The 24350-nt window shown below is 38.9% G+C and overlaps 1 protein-coding gene across 1 annotated transcript in view; it reads right to left on the bottom strand.

Annotated features, from left to right (window-relative positions):
* LOC105930480 (insulin-like growth factor 1 receptor) overlaps positions 1-24350 on the bottom strand; it is a gene marked incomplete in the record, with an annotated part of 83733 nt that overhangs the window by 44977 nt on the left and 14406 nt on the right.

Here is a 24350-nt window from a genome sequence, read left to right as displayed (position 1 = left end):
GTGGAAAAACATTAACAGTTTTTAGTGTATGTCAGCTATCCATTCAGGTTTGAACACTGAAAGAGCCATAGTTGTGTAACAGAATACCTCATATTAATTTAGACAATCAACAGGAGAAAAAAAATACATGTTGAGAGAATCATGAAATGTGCTTCAGAAAGCAGCTGTTCATCTACCTGCGTCAGAAAGAACAGCAGGAACAATGGAAGTTATATGCTGCACGGAAATCCTAAACAGAGGGCAGAAACTATAATGACTAAAGGGATTAGGGATGCACCAATATGAAAATTTGGACCGATGTCGATTTCCAATATTAATATTGCTGTTATGTCCGATAACCGATATTTATCAACGTGTGTGTGCACAAATATTTACGTTTCTGTGATGTTCAATTTTGTAAAAGTTTGTATCGACTGAAAACTATTCTAACTGACTGAATTTTTGAAGGTGGTTTTAGTTTAGACTTACACACTGCTTTTTTAAAATCTCTGCTTGATTAAAAAAAGAAAAACACAATCCCGGCAGTGATGCATCACTGTCACTTTAACATGACTGCATGACCAACACCTTCACCTCCCCCTCTTTAAAACAACAGTATAAAGGGCAACTAGCTGGAAATAAACATTGGTTGTTAATATTGGCCGCAGTTTTATTTATCGGACCGATATCAATATTTAAAAAAATTACTAACATTGGCCAATACCGATGTTAATGACGGTATATCGTACATCCATAGAAGGGATGTTGTTTTAGTTTTATGGTTACTGCAACATTAAAAAAAGCCAAGTCCGACCTTTACGAACCAGGAAAGGTTTTGCACCTAAATAACTGAAAGCATAAAATGATACAGCAGCACTTCAGCAAACTGAGCTTCATGAAAAAAAATGGCCAACAGGAGCAATAGTTGTTTATTGAGGATTAGCTTCATAAGTCATAAATCTTTAGAAACACAAGGCTGTCCTGCAGAAACTCCTGTTGGGATTTGATAATTTTTCTGTCCAGGAGAAACGTAACTCTGTAAAAACAAAACATTACAGTTCTGAACTTTGAAGCAACAGAGTTTTTAAGCTTCAACACATGGTATTGATTTTATTAAGGTATTGGGATATGACTTCAGCAAATAGGTGTACTTAAATGACTCGGATCAGTATTACAGACAAAAAGAAACCTGGTCAGACCACCCCTAACAAAACGTATTCAAAATCTATAAGCAGGTTATAAGTCAGATTTAAATAAAACATGTGGCTGTGCTGATTTAAGTAAGTTTGTGGTGACGAGAGGACCTACTCTTCATAAAGGCTTTCTCCATCGATGTATCTCAGGCTGCGGAGGAAGGCCAGCGAGGTCAGAGTGTGAGAATGTCTGATCCGGACGTAACCCGTCACCCTCTGGATCAAACCTGTGAAGCTCTCCAGCTCTGCCACCATGTTATCTGAAAACACACACCAGTTTTATGACATCACGTTTTTGTTTTTGCTACGCATACATTGGTTCAAAATAATTCCCAGTTTGTAAAATTATTTAAACCTTCATACAGTAAAAAGAGGAAGCCTGTTAATACCGTTTTAACATCTTAGAACTCACTGAAAACTTTTACAGCAGCCCTTAAAGTAAAGCTGAAGTGACGTGCGGCGCGGCTGCGGTGCCCTGCGGTACTTACGGCCTCTGCGGATGGTGATTTGCAGGTCGCCTTTGATAACAGTGCAGCCTTTGAGAGACTGAGCGGCATCCATGGAGTCAATGGTCTTCCCGTCGCACACTTTGTCGCACAGGCCATCGCAGGCGGTGCACGTCATGCTGAGGGTCACAGAGACGGATGAAGAAGAGGAAGAACGCGGTAAACGTACACCTTCAATAAACACCTTTGACAGTCTCCTAAGAACGACTTTAACCTTTTATTTTCTGCACGTTTAAAAATCTCTTGTTCCACAACATATGAGGAGGAAAACCCCTTACAAGTAGTGTCTTTTAAAAATGTTGAAACATCTGGAACATTTTCCTATTTTATCAAATTACAACTACAGTGAGAAACATAGGTAACATCTCCATGTCTAGATATGCAAAGCTAGTAGAGACATGCCTTAAAGAACCGTAGCTGTAATTGCCACAAAAGCTGTTTTTACAAAGTATTAACTAAGAGGGACTGAACACAAAAACCAGCCACATTTGACAGGTTATTATGTATGATGCAATCATGCCCTGTGTTGTATAGGTCTATGAAATCCATCCAAATAATTGAAGTTTGTGGTTGTGGCGTGGCAGATTTTGAATGTGTTTAAGCAGCATGACTAATTTCCAAAGCTTTAAAGCTCCGGTTGACTGCAGCTCACCTGTCGGGTGTGGATAGTTGTACCCGGATGGACAGTCGGTCATACATTCCCCGCCATGGATGACGAAGGTGTAGTAGTCAGGGAGGTGCACTTTGGAGCAAAACTCGGCGCTGATGCAACGCCAACCCTCGAACCTGTACGTGCCTGGCGGGCAGTCGGCCACACATCTGCCGTTGTGGTAGTAATGCACACATGCGGCGCATGCGGTGTCGTCGTCGGGAAGCGTGCAGCTGCCCAGGACACTGAGGATGGCAGCACTCACCGTCGGCTGTGCACGCCTGCCGTCCACACTTTTCAGGACACTCTGGAGGATAGGAACAGAGAGAGGGGGAGAATGTTTAAACATGCAGAAAAATACCTTTTATATAAGTAAAAAATAGCAACCGATATGTTTTTTTTCTTAGTTAATTCACATTGGCTAGCTTTTGCAAACACAAAAGCAAAAATTAAAAAACCAGTCAGAACTGAGTGAGCTTGAATAAACCTTTGGCATGACATTAGTGCCTAAAGGAACAATTTGCCTTTACAGGAAAATTAATGACATGGAGGCTAGCAAAACACTAGGAGCCACTCAGATAAAAAAAGGCATGAAGGACTGCTTCAAACCCAGACAATAAAACATTTACATTTTCCTTCACTTACTCTGGCAACCCTCTTAAAAAAACACAAAAAAAAAAACAAAGAGACATTATAACTGATGGCAGGTGAATTAAATAAGGTAGCTGAAAAAGAAGCGCTGACAGCTATAAAAGCTCGCTGGCTAACATCTGAACCCATCTAATAAAGCATGGGGTTATTGCAGGGAAATAAAGCTAAAAGTGCACCTTAAGCATCAACACACAGGTGAGAGTTTCACTCATCTCGAGTATCACTGCAGTTGAGAGGCAGACCTGCGCCAACTCACCTACGAATGTTTGCCACAGAAACAAAGACTAACGGCTAAATAAACATAGGAAGTTTTGTAACATAAAAATATCACGGTTCGCTAGTCTGTGTCAGTTCTAAAGCCATAAAGCAAAGGAGAAGTTTATCTGAGAGAGGAAATAGCTGGAGGAAACAGTAAACTTGCCATATTTTTTTTGCAAACGTCGTCTACCGGGTCAGCCAAAGGCTGCGTTTAAAACACAAACTAAACAAGTGAAGGTTTGTAGGAAACAATGCTGAGTTTTCAAGGATGCTGCTGAGTGACAGAGCGGTCCGGACGCGTTTCAACTTCCTGTCTCCACCGAATCTTTCAAACAAAAATAAAAGACGGCAAGGCGAGAACTGGTGCGCACTGCTGCCTCCTGTTTAAATGCAGCAGGTTTGTCATCCACGACTTATTTCAAACTGATGCAGGAAGAGTTGGGTCACTTATGGGAACCGGAGGTCCGTTACATCCAGAGATAAAATGCTACGGGCAGATTCCAAGACGATGTTGTTGGTTTCTTAACGGAGATTAAATGGGTCGGTTTTATTTGCAAACAAGGTTACTGCTGCATTCAAGAAAAAAAAAATGTAAATAAAAGTTGCCCCTTTAAAGAGTTACAAAGTTTAACCCCATAATTCATTACTATTATTAATTTGGTACATAATTATTATTAAAATAAGCATAGGTGTGTTTTAACAATTATATTTTGCTATCATTTATTTTCAGAAAATGGACCGTCTTTGTGAGGGGATGACCCTCAGGGCCCACCTCCTGGCTGATTTTAAAACCAATCAGAACCTCCAGACTTGCATGGTCCTCACCAGCCATTCAGCAAGCTGTTTGTGCTCAGCAGGAGGAAGCCGGCGCTGCATTTTCTGGCACAGAGTGTTCTTTCCCAGATACAATCCCCCCCTCTTAGCTTTCCAACCCCAGACTCCTTCTCATCCTCTGACCGTCTCTGATGAGGCAACGGCACGCAGGAAGGTGTCATTTATTACAAAGCAAAGCCTCAGCCCCACAGTGATTTACGCAGAAGCCCTGTGTGAAGTTTTGGTGCAGGCTTGAGCCGCAGGTCGTGTCGCCCTCCTGAATACAACCGTGACTGATAGTGAAGGTTGGAGCGATGTGGAGGGGTCACCGAGTACGCAGCGCTGCACAACAGCCTTGCACCAGACGCCTTAAAAATGATGGATTCCAGCTTTTATCCTCCGTGCTACACTGCCATGCACTTTGGACACATGTACTGCAGTCTTTAAATCATCTCTGCATGTTGCTGTAACAGCTGTATGTGAGAATTTCAACACCCAAATCAGCCCAACGGGACGTGGGGTGGACTTCCTGAGGTAGCCCCTAAACAAAAAGGCAGAGGATGTGTGACATGGAGCAGATGGAACATGAGATTTAACGGTGCTCTGATCTTTGGATTTTAAATTCAGTCATAATATTTGGTTACATTTATTGTGTGATGACAATAAAAATGTGTCAAAAATTCTTCAAACTCTTTTTGAATATAAATCTATGAATGCATACAGTTAAATCCTCATAAAAGAAACTAAACCCAAGACTTACCTATCATGCAAAAGGTGGTTTTACCAGACCCGAGCCACGGTACGCAATAGTTGGATTTACACATATTCTGAATAGTAAATGCAGCATTTGTTGATGCTTACATCTAATCAAACATGATTTTTACTTTATTGCCACTATCACAGGATAACTACTTCTAATCATTATCATTGGCAACCAGTAAATACTGGTAGAAATGAATTTGTTCGAAGATCCACAGAAAATGGGGGAAAAAATAAAGACAAAAGAAGTACAAGAAACAAACCCATAACAGAAGAGTTATATCACTTACTTTTCTTATTCTTATTAAAAACAATCAAGTTATTTTGAACCATAACCTTTTGCTCCTAAGGGGGAAAAGTGCATCCGTCTCTGTTTACATCTGTACCCACTGAGTGGAGCTCAAGGATGAAGTTAAGTTACCAGAGTTAAAAACAACACGGACATTTTGGCAAAGGTTTTCCAAGGACATGCATCCGAAAATGAACTCATTCATTAACCAACTCACTTTAATTTGTAAGCGTGTTAAGTGATCGTCTGTTTTTTTTCCACCACATTAAAAACACCCCAACATTTCTTGTAAAAGAGGAAGTCAGCCCCAGAAAACGCTATCTAGTTGCAGTCGGCACGCAACTTAATCTGGTACGGTGGAGGTGAATATGATCCGATGTCAAGGTGTGCGTTTTATGTTCACTCTATTCAGACTCTGGCTATCTGTTAGCCGCCAAAAAAACACTAAGGTTAGCAGTTGCTTCCAGCTTCAAATTGGTGCTAAAGTAAAAAGCTATATCACAGCTTCAAAGCACCTGAACTCCATTTAATCATGCAATGTTTATAAAACTGGCTCAGATATGTTTGGCTGTGTTTCTGTCCTAAGTAAAGCCACAAAAGGAGTTACTAATCCCGCTAGCTTCCTATGTTCTCTTTAAAACAGAAAGTACTGCGAAATCAGCATGTCTGTGTCTCTCTTTTGTGCATCTTCTGTCTTCTCCAACCCCAAATCGGTCGCGGCAGATGGCCACTCACACAGTTTGGTTCTACTGGAAGTTTGCTTCCTGTTAAAAAGGAGAAGATTTATTTTACAACATCGCTACATGCAGGCTCAGTGGCAATCAACTGTCCACTCTTATTACATGCTTGTCTAAAAAGGGGTGAATGTTGCAAGCCAGTGAGTTGATGCAGCTCTAGTTATCAATCTGTAGGGGGCCTGTGTCCAGCTCTTGACAAAGGCCGTTCTCTGCTTAAAGTTGTTGGTGAAAAGAAATCGCCGGTTATCCTGAGTTGAAGTTGGTTCTTCCGGAGCTGCAAACAGAACTGGTGCTAAGAAAGCAATAGCAGCACTTTAGCACTGGAGGTAGATTCGTGGGCAAAGTTTAATTGCTTTTCAGACTTTGATTTCCATATATTGTAGAACGCTTTGACCATTTGATAAGACATTATTTTAAATTACTCAAAAAAATAAAAAGAAATACTGGTGTGGGATTCCAATTTGGCAGTATGGTAAATGGATATTTCAGTTTTTTAAGGCATCTGAAGTAACTTAGATCAGCTCTATTTCTGAAATCCATACCACTTAAATTAGTCAAGTCAGCATTTAGGGTATGCTACAGATTCTCTGAAGCCCAGTAGGTAGTTTGTAAAAACTAAAAAAAAAGTAGAGCTTTTAATGCTTTGAACCACAGCTACAGTGTACAAAAAACTGATCTAGTAGAGACGAAAGTAAAGTAAAACTGGCCAATTTTTATATTTTTGAATGAGAGGGCATAATCTCTGGCAACTCAGCTATTTTTCTGTACTAAATGTTATTTTTCTCCAAACGTATTTAGACTTGGAAAATAATAATAATAAAAAAAGCCAAATGTAATACTTTTCTCAACTTCTTTAGGACCCCAATATTATGCTTTATGCTAAGGTTTTCTTTTTAGAGTACACTTTTTTTATGACTTGTATTTTGAGTTTCAAACAGATACTCATAGATGCTATGAATTAATCCCCCCGTTCACACTCCTTTTCAATGTTACCTCGAAAAATACAAAACACAACTGAATATTACATATGCTAAAAGTCAGGCTAAATGTTTCAGTCGTTTTAGAGTAGGAGCTACCACAGCCCAAACTGTGGAAAGTTACCAGACACAGCCGATTGTTGCTGTGTTTTTGAAGCTGGGTCTACTGGACTCCATTCTGGTGAGGTAAGCACTTCCACTAACCTTCAAAAAAAATTCCCCAGCTCAATAAAAAGGGAAATAAGCAGAACTTGGTGGGAAAGTGGATGTTTTTAATGAATAAAAGTAAAAGATGCATGCCTTAGGGTAACAAATATGTTCAATTTAGGATATTTCACTTGCGAGGGAACAGGCTGTGCTTTATGTTCTTTTGAATAAGTTTTTGCTAGTTTGAGGGTATGACTACTATCAGTGCTAATCCACAAGGAATGTGTGCAATGTGGCAGTTTAATAATAACCTTCTAATCCTATTATTTTGTCTTTGTTTCTATGACCTTTGCTAAATGGGACCTTAAATAATCAGACTTATAAACCACATGCAACGTAGAATATTTTAACCATTTTAAAATTCCTAAAGTTCACCACATTTTAAACCTTAAGTTCCTTTCATTGCTCAACATCTCTGGGTCAAAAACTAAAACCACAATGACCAACCAAATAACGCTGCAGGATCTGCAGCCTGCTGAAAAAGGTTTTTATTTGCGGCCCCATGGTACAGGTTTTTTTGTTTTGTTTTTGTTTTTCTCAAAAGGAAACAAGGAGAGCAAATGTTCATAGCTTTCTTAAATAACCGAAGAAGCAAAGATGTGCTGCGCCCCAACAAAAAGGCGATTGTAGCAAACTAACATCACAAAAGTATTTGAGTGAAAACGGTGCATTTAGTTATAGCAGCGTGCAACGGTTTCAGCTCCGGACTTCAAATACTAAAGCTCATCTCTAGTACTGGTAGTTTAAACGTTTAAACCAATGTAAGGAGTTTAATGCCCCCCCCTTTAATTCCTTTAATACCAAACTTTCAGGCTGTGTGATAAAGATCACAGCTGTGAGTTAAAAGATCAATGCAGGGCCTCCAGAAAAACAAGACCAGCTCAGCACGTATAGCTGTAACCTGTCAGCAGCCGAGTGGCAGCAAGATGCCTGGGCGTTTTAACCAAAACTGATCTTTTCTGGCACGGTTAAAACACGTTTTAAAAACACACACAAAAATAAAATTAAAAAAAATCTTCACAGTTGTAGTTTGCTGTAAATATCCTGCTCGTTTACTCATCAAATGGACGTTTGACCTGCTTATAAAGGTAAGAATGAAAAGCCTGTCTCTTTCCCATGCCATGTTTTTCAGCACTTGTTCTGGATGTGTGTGATAAGGTAAGTCTCACGCTGAAACAACGTTGCTATTATGACAATTCAGACTTTGGTCACGTACTATAACATACAATAACAGAGAAGAGCAGATGTCTAGACAGATGAGAGCCCTGTTGATTCAAAAACATTGATAACGACTTATTTTCTTGCATTCGAACCACAGTGACCTTCAACCCGTCAGTTTTGACAAAGTTACATGCCGTCTCCTCATTTGTAAGGCATCTTCTAGCCACGCTTTCTGTATTACTGAATTTTCTAGATAACAAAAACTGGAGATCGGGATTGAGCCACAAAATTTGGATCCGTTTCTCTCTATTACACAACACTAGTGTTTTTAAATGTGTACAACTGCAAAAAAAAAAGAAAAAAAAACAAAAACAAAAAATAGCCAATTAAAGCTGTTCCAAAAAAAAAAAAAAAAAAAGCAAAAAAGCTGTTTTCCCTCCTAATTCAGAACTGGAGTCAAGTTCAAAAAAGTGAAAATATCACTAACGTTGCCAGAATATCTTCCAGGCAACGTTAGACCACAACGTCTGACAACTAGGAATTTTTATTTACAACAAAGCATTGTATTGTTTTTGACTGGATCCCACTAGCCTGCCCATCAAAAAGAAGAGATAAGTGGGGCTCTCCTGGTTTCTTGATTCCCTTATTTGTGTCAGCAATAATTTGCTCTACATTTTAGAGGCTTCATGTTCGGCACAACAGTCTGCAAAGTGTGCATTTTTTTGTATTGAAACCCCAACCTTTCAGTCCACATCACAGTAACCTTACTTTTTACGAACTCGCTTGTATACCAAAGTGTTTAAATCTGAGGCAAATGAGAAGCCATCTATCACCAGTGAAGTCCACCTGAAAGTGGAACCAGGAATGTGAGATGACAAAAGGCAGAGTAGCTAATTTACAACAGAATGGCTTAAAAAGAAAAATAACCCAGGTGTTGCAATTTCTAGAAGTCAAACTGTAGAGCTGGGAATTAACAACTGGCCTCAAATATCAATAACTAAGGAAAAGTTGTAAAGAAGATTGGGAGAAAACCCACCCAAATCATACTAAAAAGACGTATTTTAAACCTTGGTATGGTCCACATGTTCATTATTTTATGTGAGGATAAAAGAACCTAAAAATATTCATATTTCCTTTACATAAAAAAAGCATACACATTTATCACAAAGAGTACTAATGTCCAAATATGTCACTTGTGAAAAATGCTTTGTTTTAGGTCATAAAATGATCCAAAATAAAATGCTGAATTATGTTTTGGTTTGCTGAGGATCGTCATCTTGTCATAATCAGAAATTACTTAACGCCCCTATAGTGAAACTAAACTTCAGCTCCAGAATCAAGAAGAAAAACAACTATGCCTAAAAGTATAACAGAAAAATATACTAAAAATAAATTAAAATAGATGAAAATATGATAAGAAACAAACAATATAAAAACATCAATAAGGAATTTTACAATAGTGCTTCATAGCTTTTACATTGGCATTGTACAACTTGACGGCCACAGGTAGGAATGATTACCCGTTTCTCTCAGTTGAGCAGCGTTAAAGTGCGAGTATAAATCAGATTACTTTTCTTATTATTTTCTACTGACCCAACTCTGTCTACAACCAGGATTTTCTCTTAAGTACGGCTATTATTTCTTATTGCAAAGAATCTATAGGTCAAGCTACCTTGAGTTTTAAACCAGTTGACAAAAGAAAAAATGTCCTCTTACTAAAAAACAAAGAGGGACTAATGACATAACAAGGCGGAAAAACAAAACTCTGGTTTCCACAACCTGCAACAGCTTTTTCTCAACTTTACAGAGTCAAAAGTCATCCCAGTGTCCTCCAGTTCTCAAGCTACACTGGGTAATAAAATGCTCCAGTGCAGAAAAAGAACTTGCTAATATGGTTATAACACAACTGTGTTTATAGCCTTATACAAAGCATGATCTGTTTTGGCCAGACTGGGAGTCTGTGTGCAGTGTTGCTGGCAGACTTAGTCATTCAAGAAAAAGCCTACCAGAAGTGAGTGAGTGAGTGAGTGTGTGTGTGTGTGTGTGTGTGTGTGTGTGTACTTGTAAGTATATCGTTGTGCGGACCGAAACTTGACAGTAGACCAACGTTGTGTGGACAATTACTATTGTGAGGACATTTTCCAAGGTCTTAACTATGCAAATTGGGTTAATGCTTAGGTTTAGGGCTAAGGTGTGAATTAACGTTAGGTTAAGGTTAGGTATGTACCTGTGACCTTAGGTTTAGGGTTAAGGCAAAGAAAGCAATAGAAAATGAATGGAAGTCAATACAAGGTCCACACAGTGATGCACATACCAACATGTACATCACTGTGTGCCAGTTTGAATAACCACACAGGTCTGGATTTATTAACAACAAAACATGACCTAAAGTGCCCCGTCTATGGAGCATACCTACAGACAACAGACATCCCAACAAACTGGCCAGTTCATCTGTGCAAATGCAACACACGAACTGCCATCCAGTGCTCTCTGACAAACAGGCTGCGCACATCAAGCTTGAAGCAATACAGACAACAGAAAGGAAGGAGGCCATCAATCAGAAAAGTGTTTGTATTTGGATCTCCAACATCCGTGAACAATCCAAACGGCTATGTTTCTTAAAATAAACAGACAATGTGCCAGATTTACAAAAGGCTTCTCAGAATCCTTTTGGTAATGTGATATTATTGAGAAACTTTGAAAATGTTTTCATTGCAGTTAACCAAGTACTTGATCAATTTTCATCTTTTTATTCTCTGAAACTTGCAAAATATCTGGGTGGAAAGAAAAAGGAAAACAGCTGTATTCTCTTTTTATCCATACAAATGATACCTTAATTGAACCACAAGTTATTTATTTTAACGGTTATGAAATATAACAATAAAAAAGCTAAAACTCTACCAAGGATGTGCTAAAACCAATTCTGGTCCTTATTCTCACAAATATTGCCAAGTTTGAGGACGTGCCTTTACCTTTTTTTTTTTTTTTTTTGTACGAACTAGTGCCAGTCGGTAACTGGTGGTAGTACTTGCTCATCGATTCTCTTTCAAGCAGCACTTTGGATGCAGAAAAACAGGTGCTACCGCAGCGATAACTCTTAGTTTAATATTTCTCCAAAGAGAGAACTTGCAACATGTTGTGTTGTCTGCTCAGACTTGCTAGAAGACCTAAATCTAAACAAAGAAAAATCATCGTGTTGATTCTGTAATGTTACTATTTGTTCAAGCAAAAGGATGCTGCACTAGAGGGCACAGCAAAAAATAGTTTTTCGTTTCCAATCTACAGGGTAAAGGTTAAAAACTAAGAAAAAAAATTAATCTCAAGCTGGTATTTTTGAAAAAAATACCAGCTAAGCAAACTAAGCAAACATAGCTCATATACACCTACAACAACTTTACCCCAATTACTCGAACTCTCTCAGGTAACCTTGACACAGTAACCAGTATTATTCTCTAAACAATGATTCTTTCTGTCAGACCTACTCCTGTGGTACTTTTTAGTCAAGGAATCTGAATCAGGATTGGAAAAAACAACTATGTTGTTTAAGCAAGTCCAAACAGAGTCTTTGGTGAATCTTCAGGAAGTTGCCGGGAACAGACATCTGTCAGATCTGACTCTACAGCACCATTAAAATCTAAAGGAATCTCTGGCATCCCTCTGTTGGCTCAAGACAAGGCTAATCAAATGCTTCATCCCCCCCCCCCAGAGTTTCCCGAGAAGCAACACAATAGCAGGATGGCGTTTACCCAGAAAGCTATCACATTAGCCGTTTCTTGATACCTGCAGCTTTGTGTTGACTTAACATGGGAACGGATATCACAATGGCTACAGCTTCAACGTGACAAAAAATGCTGAGAAACAACAAACCAGAACAATAGAACAATGTGCCTGTCGCTTCCTTTAGTTGTGTCTAATAGCGGCTTTTCATGAATAGTTTCCAGTACTTAAACAGGGCGTTTTATAAAACCATCTGTTTTGTTTTCAAAGCCAGACGGTCAGCTCAGAGCCATGTCATGACATCACACACGTTTGATCATCCCAAATACAAGGAGACAGTTTAACAGCACAAATGACATTTATTTCAGTAGCTCTTCAAGCAGATGTCTTAACATCACCAGCTCTGTTTCTTAAAGCTGATATTAATACGAATAAAGAGATTAAAATCACAGTTTCAAGTAGGAGCTATTAACGATAACTGGCAATACTAAAACAGATGGACATAAAGGAGTAAATTGGAAAATGTGTATACTCCATGATATAAGGCAGCATTTTGATTGGTTGCCGTCTGAATGAGTCCACCCTCATCTCTTGGTGAAGCCAGTTTTTAGGCCTTTTCTGCTGTCGTGAAAGGACAGATGCGGTGAAGGGGGAAGAATTCAACCTGACTCCTCCTTATCCTTGGCCCACATCTTACCTGTAATGGTGCAAGTAGATTTTGGAGATCAGGGAAGTTACGTGTTGACAGCATATGGTTTCTGAAACCAGCAGTGGCAAGATTGAAGAAAATAAAAGACACAGGAATCACTTATGACAAAGCAAATTCGAAGTATCTATCTGCTTGGTCAACAACAGAAACGCCAAACTGAGTCCATCCACCATTATGGTTTTGAAAAGAATAGACATTGGGAAAAGTCCAATGTAAATTTCATTTGTTATTACAGCTTCTGTTGACCCACAATACTACCTTGTTTCTTTGGAAAAATTACAGCTGTTCAGTATAAGGCCAGCCTAAAGTTTTGAAGTTAAATATAATAAATTTTATTTCCCATACATGCCCTTACAATTGCCTGACGTGTAAGACGAGTTATCTTCCATTTACCGCCGTTGCCTCTATAGGCTCAATTAGTCCGTTTGTGAGAGAGTGACTTGGGTTCTACGCTCTCGACGTTGGCGTGTGTGTGACAGACTGCGCAATCTCGTTGACCTGGCTACTTTGATGAGTCTCTCGCATTAACGAGAGAACATGGGCAACTTCAACATTTACAACATTCTTACCAAAAGACCTGTGCAGTCGCCACAGCAGATGCTTTTTCGCTTCTCCACACTGCTTTCATTTCAACTTGTCGCCAGAGGGAACAGACTTCTGCAAAGTCATCAAGACATGTCGACTACAGAGATGTCTTGATGACGTCAAACCTGGATGACTTTAAATTTTCTGCTGTTAAATTCTGACAAGACAGAAGTTGTAATCTTTGGACCAGAGTCCTCAAAAAATAAACGTCTTAATCAATCACTTAATCTGGATTCCATTAAATTGGACTCTGATAATTAAGTAAAAAAAAAAAACCTTGGTGTTATTTTTGACCAAGACATTTAAATCCCATATTAAAAAGGTTTCAAGGGTTTCCTTTTTTTTTTACCTCCAGAATATTGCCAAAATTAGAAATTTTCTGTCCAGGAGTGATGCTGAAAAACTAGTCCATGTATTTGAGGCTGAACTATTATAATTCTGTACGATCTGAAAGTCCACAAAATGCAGTTTGAAGTCTTCAGCTGATCCAAAATGCTGCAGCAAGAGTTCTGATGAAAATCAACAAGAGGGATCATATTTTTACCAACTTTAGCATCCCTTCATTGGCTTTCTGTTAAATCAAGAATAGAATTTAAAATTCTCCTTCTGACATATAATGCCCTAAATAATCAAGCTCCCTCATATCAGAGAACTGTTTCCTACAGTCTCTAAAAGTAAAATGGGAGGCAGATCCTTTAGCTATCAGGCTCCTCTCCTGTGGAACCAACTCCCAGTTTTAGTCCATGAGGCAGACACCCAGTCTACTTTTAAAACTAGGCTTAGGTTATCCTGAGCTATCTTTTTAGTTATGCTGCGATAGGCTTGGGCTGCTAAAGGGCATCAGGCTCCATTTCTCTCACTGCTGAGTTCTCCAATTTGTATTGTTTGTTGATATTTCAACTTTTAACTTTTTCTTCTGTCATTTTTTTCTTCATAGTGTGTACACCTGGTCTGGCGTTCTGTTAACTGTGACACCATCGAGGGGAGGCAGATCATCTGCCATTACCATCTAACATAGAGAGGATTCCTGGATCAATGTGTGCTTCTGTGCTTTTAGTCTCTCTTGTTGTGTCTCTGCTCTGTCTTCTGTAACCCCCAGTCCGTCGAGGCAGATGACCGTTCATACTGAGCCCGGTTCTGCTGGTGTTTTTTCTTCCTGTTAAAAAGGGGAGTTTTCCTCTCCACTGTCGCTTCATGCTTGCTCAGTATGAGGGATTGCTGCAAAGCCATCAACAATGCAGACGACTCTCCCTGTGGCTCTACGCTCTTTCATGAGGCGTGAATGCTGCTTGTCAGGACTCTATGCAATTTGCTGGGTTTCCCTAGATAGGAAACTTTATGACCAATCAGTGTAATATGATTGAATTTGACTTTGTAAAGTGCCTTGAGATGACATGTGTTGTGAATTGGTGTTATATAAATAAAATTTAATTGACTTGAATATACGGTTATTTTCATTGCATTCATTACAAGAGCATTGTTTGACAAGAGCAAAACATCAGACATGTAAATTGTTTGTAAAAATTGATACACATTGCTTAGAACAAAGACATCTTTCAGGTGAACGGTGAAAAGTCTTTAGGGAGGAAGAAAATAAATCCAACAGCCTTCTAATCACGCACCAGATTGCCATGTTGTCAATGATTGAGAGACTACATCAGCATATGCACATAAACATTTACTGTTAAGAGTAGTACATTTGTAATATAGTAGAGACGCGCTGAGGTTTCAGATGATATTTAACTCGACTGGTCTGACAATTGTCTAGTTAGCTGAAAAGTTATTCTCGGGTTTTTATCCAATCGTTTTTTTTTTCCAGTCAGCAAACACTTCGTACCTATGAACTAACAAGCTACAGTAATGACAACATTGTAGTGATGAATACTAAAAGTTAGCCATCTCCTGTATCAGTGAGGTGTTTAAAAAGGGAATTCAAAGTGAAAAAAACATTTAAGAGGTCAAAAGTTTAATTAAATGCTGCACACTAGTTTTAGAAATTCTGGAATCAGTACAAATGATCAGTGCTTCTCAAGACTGTTCTGAACTACACTAACCACACACCACCACTACAAATATACAGATGGGACTTTATTTAAACAACACTAAAGCTTATAAACCATATTTAACTTTTTTTTCCCATAAAACTACTAAAGTCGCTAAAGCAAAATAGAGGAGAAAAAGCCTTTATAACAAAATGTGCCAACTGCACAGCTTCAAATCCACAAACCAAAGACTCATCTGAATCTCTGGTCACAGCTCATCCCCATATGACGGTGTTAACAGAGGACAATTAAAGGCCACATAATTACAGTCGGCTCTTCAGCACAGCCAAACCCGTAATGTTTTCTTCCAGGGATTCCAGGGATGGGTGTGACTGTTCACTAAAAGCGGTCATGGATGGGCCTGGTACACAAAGCAGTACCTATAATTTACCAGTCCTGACAGCCTCAGAGTTATGGGTCAGGGGTCTATGGGAAGCTGGGCATAATCATGCTCAGGAGGGTCGTATTCTTTGCTTCATATATCTGCTATTGGTGTTTAAATATATATTGCAGGAACCAAAAATGTCAGAAGTGCCTAATTAAAGGCTACATTACCATTCTTTGCTCAAGTTGACAGTTTCCTTTATTGAAATGTTTGTATTAGCCGAAACTTGTTCTGAATAACGACGGCGCATTATGACATTTTGATTTATGTAACAGTTTAACTCTAAATACCTACCAGAAGAAATATCTGTTTTTTTATGTTTTAAAAAGTTAGTTTCAAAACAGTTAAAATATTTCCATCTCCATTCTCATGGTTTAAAATCCTTTTAGTGGTATTCCAAATAAAGTAACATAGGAACAAGAGCTTTTTTTTTTATCTGGATCAGGACGTTCAGCACTTCTCCTCCCCTTGTTGCTCCTGTGCACTGCTGCTCAGCTGACCAGATGAATAATACACAAATTTGATATATTTGGCTATTTAGAATTATTTGCAGTCACTAAAACAAAAAGTCATCTTATTCTTTATCGTTTAACTATTGTGACTTTATCATCTGAGGCATTAAACTTGTAACCTTCTATTGCACCTTCATTTGTCAGGGGCTGAGGCCTCCTACATCATGTTCAATCTGTCGCCTGTACCAAAACTGTTTACAATTCATTTAACAAAAATGGAACAACTAAATAAATAATCCACACTTAATGAAAGGGATGGGTGGAATTCCTTTAGTTTTCACACCATACTTGTGTTTCTCTTAAGGTAACATTGCTTTAAAAGTAGAGCTGGAAAGGTAAGAGCAGTAGGTCAGCAACTGACTGCAGGCTAGCTACCTGAGCAGACAGTCCAATAGATTTACCAGCTAATATCAGCTTATAAACTGAAGTTACTCAATAATAATTAAGTTGGGTAAAAATAGAAGCAAAAAACTATAACTAAATTAAGTGAATGTTTATTATACATTTTGACACAAGTCTGTATCAAAACCAAAATGAACATTATATATAGCATTGAAAAGGAATAATAAAAAATGCATTGTTATTTTAGTGGCTGTATGATTGATTGTTGCTTTTCTGTTTAGATTATGTTATACATTTTACTTTAAATCTTTAGGTAAGTATCATGATACTATTGTATTTTTTCTCAAAATTATCATGTGTAGTCACAACAATTTTCATTGGCAGGTTAAAAGTGTATTTTTAGTGTGAGCAGGATATATTTTGAAAGAAAAATCTAAATAATTGTAATTCACCATCTCCAGTATATATTCACACACTTTACCTATCACTATGTAAAGCTATTATGTATGAAGTACGTTAAAGGGATGGTAAAAAATCAAATGAGTTTTTAAAGGAAAAGACACACCCACAAATTTACACTACCAGTCAAAAGCTTGGACTCACTTTTGTCATTCAATGCTTTTCCTTATTTTTATGACCTTCTATTCACCAGATACATAATGAAGACATCAAAACTATGACTCAACAGTATATAGAATTATGTATCAAACAAAATTGTGAAATAACATAAAACATCTTGTATATTTTAGCTTTTCCTAAATATACACACTCCAGTTTTAATTACTGCTTTGGTCACTCTTGGCCTTCTCTCAATGAGCATCATGAGGTTAGTCACCTGAAATGGTATTCCAACTGTCTTGAAGGAGTTCCCAGAGGTAGTAACAAAATAAAGACAAACCATTGGACGGAGAAGGCAAGTCCAAACTTTTGACTGGTATTGTAATCAACCCAATATGTTGACATAACTTTAGGATAAATAAAACTTGAGGACAGTGCTCAACTTATTTGATTTACCAAAATCTCAGTTGGATGTCAGCTAAGATGTCACAAAAGACAGACTGCAAAAGTGAACGCACTGTTTAAGTTCCTATAAGCTTTAAAAGCAAATCTTCAACCACAAGCCAAGACATGGTCTCAAGCCTCACACATGTACCTCCAGACTAGCTCGTATTAATGGAGACAGAGGATGTTGGCACTCTGTGTATGAAGGTATTGAGCGAATCATAGAAGTGATTAAACAGACACTGGTGTAAACTACTAGTTAGTAGGTTTACTTAGACCTTAAGCACTGGCACAAGTGAGATCCTCTTATGAACTCTCTGAAGGAGCTAGTCCCCTCTGACTTTTATATACTCCCTGATCAGAAACATCTCTGCCATTTGGCTTTTTGCCTCACATTACATACAGCACCCAACAGTGTTAATCTGTGCAACATTCCTATGGGGCCCTTCTCTAAGTGGTCATGCCATAAAGTGCACAGGCGCCATAACACACACTGCGTACCGCAATTTCTGGCTTTTGTGCTGCAAAATTAAGAGCCAGTAATGCACATAAATTCAAACAAAAAACAATGTGTGTTTTAATGATGTGACCAGCAAGGTTTTCCCTTGGAGCTTAATTTCTCAGACAGTTCTATTTAACCATGGATGTGCGTTTCCAGTGTTTATGTAAATGATAGGATTTGCTGACCCTGAGAATGTCACTCCAGGCGATCGCATTCGCTTTTATTCCTCCACATCCTATTAATCTGTTAACTTCCATTTGTATTGAGGGAATATTTGTTATTAACTGAATCCAGAACGGGATAAAAACAAACTGAAGTCAGACCAATTAAGGCGTTATCTCAGGGCTTTTTAAAGAGGTTATAGTTAAAAAGGCAAGTCACTCCAAATGTTGTGGGAATGTGTTGATCCTGAATTAATTGTTCACATTTTACAGTTTACCAGTCAAATAGCGGTTCATAAGAAAGTAAAAAAGATACAGATTTTTGCATTATCAAACAATAATGATCGTCAAAACAATTTCTAAGCTCAGTTTCATGCATCTGGGATTTTGAGCACATTGTTTTCTGGAATAAACCCAATTAGAAAATGCACACAAGTCTTTACACATGGGACTCTTGTACCATACAACTGTACCGGTACTTTGGTGATCAACAAGAATCAGCAGAGTAGCTTGTCACTGGTTCTAACTAGTTTCTGCTCTGTCAGTTTCAGTCCATTTGTTAACTTTTAATATTAATTAGCCACCAACTCATTTATAACCAATAAGTGACCGTTTCACCATCTTGTACCTTACAGCACTATTCCACGAATAGAGACATTGCACAGTGCGGACTCAGCAACAACTACAGCAACACTGGGGAAACATCCCAATGAGGGACTTCAGCCCGACTTAACCCGGTAATGGCACGGTCTGCAAATTGCTAATATTTATTCAGACAGCGTTAACTTATTGCATCCGGCATGTTTTTCATAGTTTGGCCAATCCTGCGACTTATAGTCATAGTCAGGTGCACTTTATATATAAATTTTAAATGGCAATTCATTTTGACCAACATGAACCGAGGAATAAACATTACCGTCTACAGCCCCAAGAGGGCGCTCTAGACTTGTGAAAACTATATACTGCTCCTGTACCGCTTAAAAATTAATTGAAACATTAACTTATAGACAACAAAGACTGAACACGTTTGTATGTTGTTTTACTATTTTGTTGTTTTACTACTTCAGTATGCATTCATGCAGCAGAGTGTTGCAATGTGCAAACCGTGTTCAGCAGTTGTGTAAGTTTGCTTACCAGATTAAATGTCAGTTTTTAGTCTTGAATTGTGTTATACTAATTTCTAAATAAATGCGTATAGTCCGATGCAACTTATGTTTTTTTTTTTTTTTACCTCTTTATGACACATTTTTTGACTGATGCAACTTATATTCCAAAGTGACCTATAGTCCAAAAAGTATGGTAATGCTGACAGAATCAAAAATACAGAAATAAATACATGCTAAATTAAACAATCACGTAGGCTGCAATACCACGAAGGAACAATAAAGTGTCATTTTCACTTTAAAATGTAAGCTTAGTTTTAACCCACTATGGTAACAACTCTTTTTCCTTCTTAAAGCCATAGTTGGTAATCCTGTACGGAAACATTTTTTGTTATAGAAGATAAATAGGTCCTTCCATCCTGAAAGTAGTCAATATATTATGTATTCAGAAAAAGGAGGTTTAAAATATAAATAAATAAAATCGATCTCTGTGGGAACAGCAGGCCTGCAATAACTCTGACCAATGACTGCCGTTCGCACCAAAGGCCAGGGATTTGTCAGAGTTTTGCTTGAGTTACTTTTCTGTCAGTTCGGGTCGTGTTAAGGGTGCTCCTCTTCCAGCTCGGTAAAATCCATCTCCGCCACGGTGAGTTGAACATATGAGAGGAAATGGCAAGCTGCTAGACTCTCCTCTTATTGGATGATACGGAAGAAACGGCGTGCTGGGGGGAAATCGGCTGCGTTGTCAGCACGGACTTTGCGAGAGACACGAAATGTTAAGCAACCAACCAATGTTTGGTGTGAACGTACCTTTAATGGGTGTGAAATTACGTCTATTAGTGTCTGAAAGTCTCTTTTCATTCCACCACCAGAAGCCACCAACATCAAACACTCAAATCCTACAAGCATTTAAGTTGTGAACATACTTTTCTATACCAATACCATTGATGAATGAAGTTCATCAAGACAACTACCCAACAACTAAAGATACTAATGAACAAACAGTAAGATGTCAGGTATGGTGAGCTCAAATGTAGCAGGGGTGAGAAACAACCCTGAAAAAACTGTCTTGCTTAATGGTAATCCCTTCAAGCAGGGGTTAACAGATGGCAAAAATTCCTTCCAGTAAATCCCAGACCTACTTGGTACTTTAATTATGTGCTTTCATCTCCTCAGCCCATACAAAGTGCCGGAAAAAAAACATCCCCCCATGCTATTCAACGTGTGAGCATGTGTGCAGGTCTGCTCTGAGGGGAGAGAGGTAAAGTGAAACAACATGTTTGCTTTCCGGCGTGCATGGACACAGCCCCTCTTCAGAAGAAGCGTATGAGTTATGAATGAGACAAAACCAGAATCCCCAAAAAACAAATGAGGGGAGTAAACACAAGGACAATGGAGCCCCCGCCAGCACGGTTAGAAAACTTTCCCACACATGGAAACTGGCTTTGAACCTTTTTCTTTTTTTCCCCCTCTTGGTTTTATGAAGCAGTTCAGGCCATAGCCCTTTGTAGAAACACTGACAGACTTAGCAATTTTCCCTTCCCTCATTTATTGATACGACAAAAGACTGAATATGGACATGAAATGCCACTGAATGGTCATGTGTGAGTACAACAGAAGTCTTGTGGGCAAGGCAGACTCTCAAAAGATCCCAGATTAGATTAGAGAAGCTTTATATAGGCCCTTATCACAGCAGATGAATGAGGGTGATAACATGTTCCACTGTGAAAGGTGGGTTTTCTGCTACTAGTGAACTATAATAATAATAATAATAATAATAATAATAATAATAATAATAATAATAATAATAATAATAATAATAATAATAATAACAACAACAACTATTATTATGTCTAAAATGTCAAAAGCTTTAAAAATTGCAAAAACTTTCCATTATACGGTTCCTATATGTTGTTTTTTCAGCAACCTTTACTAAAAGCTCTTAATCATTGGCAGCTGCAACCTAACCTGTTAGGTACAGCCCTGGGTTATACGTGCCGTTTTGTCTTTTACCCTCTTAAATGACTAGACGAAGTCCGAGTCGGGACACATAGAAAGGCATTTGCACTGTACGAGTGGTGTTTAGTCACAGAGAATCCAGAGAAACCCCGCTCACGATATAGGTTCTGGTCCGAAGACAACCTAGAGGTCGTTAACAGGAGTTGCAGAGCAGTTATGTCTCAGAAACAGCGTGGAAGAACCACCGCTACTGCTTTTGACTCTTTTGATGACAAGTGTTGGTAAAAAAAATCGCATTTTCCCATGACAGCTTCTGTTTCCTCACATTGACCATCAAGTGATATGGACTAAGCAATAAAGCGAAACCCGATTGGCTGGCTGTGTGTTTTTAGTTGTAAATACATTCAATAAAGCAACATTCAGTGTTGTGGGAGCATTTATTGTGAATTTGAGACTGTGTCACATAGGCATATAGAAATCAAGACCTATTTAAACAAACGTAAGACATTAACAAGATCATTCTGTAAATGTAAGGCTTTTTAAAGCCTCAAATTTTTGATTTTCAAATTTAAGGCGAAGACTTTTTAAAACCCTGGGGAAAACCCGTTTTAATCTCTTGGTTAAATACAGTTGCATTCATACCTGTCCTTGCGTACTGGGGATATATTTTGTAAAAGCTGTGGTGAATAATATTCAGGCAGACAGCATTTCATCTGTAGTGGAGTCGTTTGCCAGTTTAGCCAATCTCTCCAGCAGTCGGTCTTCCTCACTTCAATGAAGACTGGCTTTATTACACCAAACTTCTCCAGTATACCTCCTAATAAACTCCAAACTGTGCAGCTGCTACAGAGAGAGTAGTTGAGCTGATGTCTGAGATCAGTTCAGCATCTAATGGGCTTTTCAGCCCTGTCTGATGCCCTGTCTGGTGAAATGCTCGAGCATCACCACATGGTTATACCCCACCTATCGCTGTTTCTAATATGCTTAAAACGGATAAACAAAACAGGGCAGATTTTTGAAAAGCCGATGACACAAAGGCAACACAGAAAAATCACCAACCAAAACGTCTCGTCTGTAAGGACGGGCTCTGAAAAACAGCTGAGATCCGTGTGACCCAGACACCTTAGGGCAAGCAAGGGTGGTGCAATCACCAGGATGCCCAAGCCTTGGCATATCTGCAGTTGAAAAAAAAAAAAAAAAAAAAACATTTGACCCAGACACTACGTTAATGTTCCTGGCAACAGACTGCTCAGATGATACTGGATCAGAGGTCTGTGTGTACTGAAAGCAGCGCAGAAGCCAATGAAGGGGCGATACCCGCTCGTTAAGGCTTAAAATGTCCGTGGAGCCGTTTGGTTCAAACGAGCCTGTAGCTTTTAGGGTTATTTTTCAGCAGTGGCATTTAGACTACAGACTGAAACGCTAAAGTAACATAGCAGCCTTTTTTTTTTTGTACTATGGTGTTTCAGCATTGGTACACTGGATCTGTCCCTGCACAGGTATTGGACAGACAATAGAACAATGCTTTGGGATAAAAATCACCTGTTCTGTAAGGAGTTCAACAAAAATAATTAATGGGAAAGAAAAAAATGAAAGTAAAAATAATTCTTAATTGATGAAATATTCAGCATGGTAAATATTTGATGTTTTAAAAGTTTTCCCTTTTTTCTTTTTTTACAGGGAAGGCAAATTGGGCTGCTTGGGAATATTTCTACGATGCACAACCCATTGCTCTCATCAATGCATCTCTGAAAACTATTTGGGAGCTAAAAGAAGAAGCTGGTCTTTTAAGCAACTGATGGCAGCTCTTTAGAGAAGTAGAAAAAGATATCAAGATAAAATCTCTGACAAATGTTCCTGACACCTTGCACTATGAATTAAAGTGGTTTTGAAGGCAAAAACTATTTTCCAGCCGAGTATTTTCAGTATGTTTAGCAAGATACAAAGTCTCCGCTGGGTATATGACGTTGAGAAATCAGGGTACAATTCACAGGTGTGCAGACTTGGACAGGTAAAACATGCTACGCTACGCCCCCATAAAGCTGAGACCGATTAAAAGACTTATTGAGTAGTCGACAAAATGCCACTAGTGCATAAAACAAACTAAAAAAATCAGGAATTGGACACAAACAGGTAGCCTTTTCACATTTGGACAGAGAAGTAGTGAGGTTAAGTAAACTGCAGCCCACACAAAGACAGAGAATCATCGACTGATGTTCGAAATTATTTCTCCACGACTAATGTGGGCAGAAAAGAAATAAAGTAACCAACACCCCCTTTTTCATCCAACGTACCAAACATATTCCACTTTTTTTGTTTCTTTTCCAGCATGCCCACACTCCTGTCACTCCAACAACCCACAGCGCAGCCCGGGCGCAAGTGGGCCCGTCAAACGTTTGCATCTTTGCACCTCGCCCGTTCGCAGACGACCGCGAATGTGCAACCATCTGCGTTGCGAGTGCGTCCGACGAAGAGCTGCGTCTCTGCACATCCATACCTGCCAACTCCAGGCCAGTCCCTGCGACAGCTCCATGTCACAAGACAGACAACATTAACATGCTGAGTCTGCAGCAGGGCGCCAGTCACCAGGGAAACATTGTAGCTCGACACACACACACACTCTCTCTCTCTCTCACACGGAGCCAGCCAAAACACGTCGTCTTAAAGGCACCAGCAAAACAAGTCGTCTAAAACGCTGCAGACGTAAACACCAACGGCAGCTTTGAAACATGTTGTGCGCAGACAGATTAATTACGCTCTTTCAACTGTTCATTAAGGAAGGTGGGATTAATCGACCCGGAGTGCAACAACCTTGACTTGTTGGCCGTCGTTAACGATAACTGCTCTTCACTTTTTAGTGTGTTAAAAGAGCTGCTGCAGGTTTCTAACTTCTACACTGAAACAGCAAACACGTCAGCAGAGGCTAAAAAAAAAAAAAAGATCGCCCGAGCTAACTTACTGTGAGCTTCTTTTTGTGACCTTAACTTGGGTCAACATTTGAGAGAAAACCCAGACCCCACACTCCACAGCTTTTTTTTTTTTTTTGGCCCCTCTCTCAGCCAAAACACAGGCATTAAAGTGACAAGCAGCAGGCCACGGCTGCAGAGCTGTCTGTTAGGCAAAATATTTGGCATCCACACGAATGAGGTCAA

The sequence above is a fragment of the Fundulus heteroclitus genome, chromosome 4 (genome assembly GCF_011125445.2).
Source record: "Fundulus heteroclitus isolate FHET01 chromosome 4, MU-UCD_Fhet_4.1, whole genome shotgun sequence".
Classification (NCBI taxonomy): Eukaryota; Metazoa; Chordata; class Actinopteri; order Cyprinodontiformes; family Fundulidae; genus Fundulus; species Fundulus heteroclitus.
This window is presented reverse-complemented; position numbering and strand designations above follow the sequence as displayed.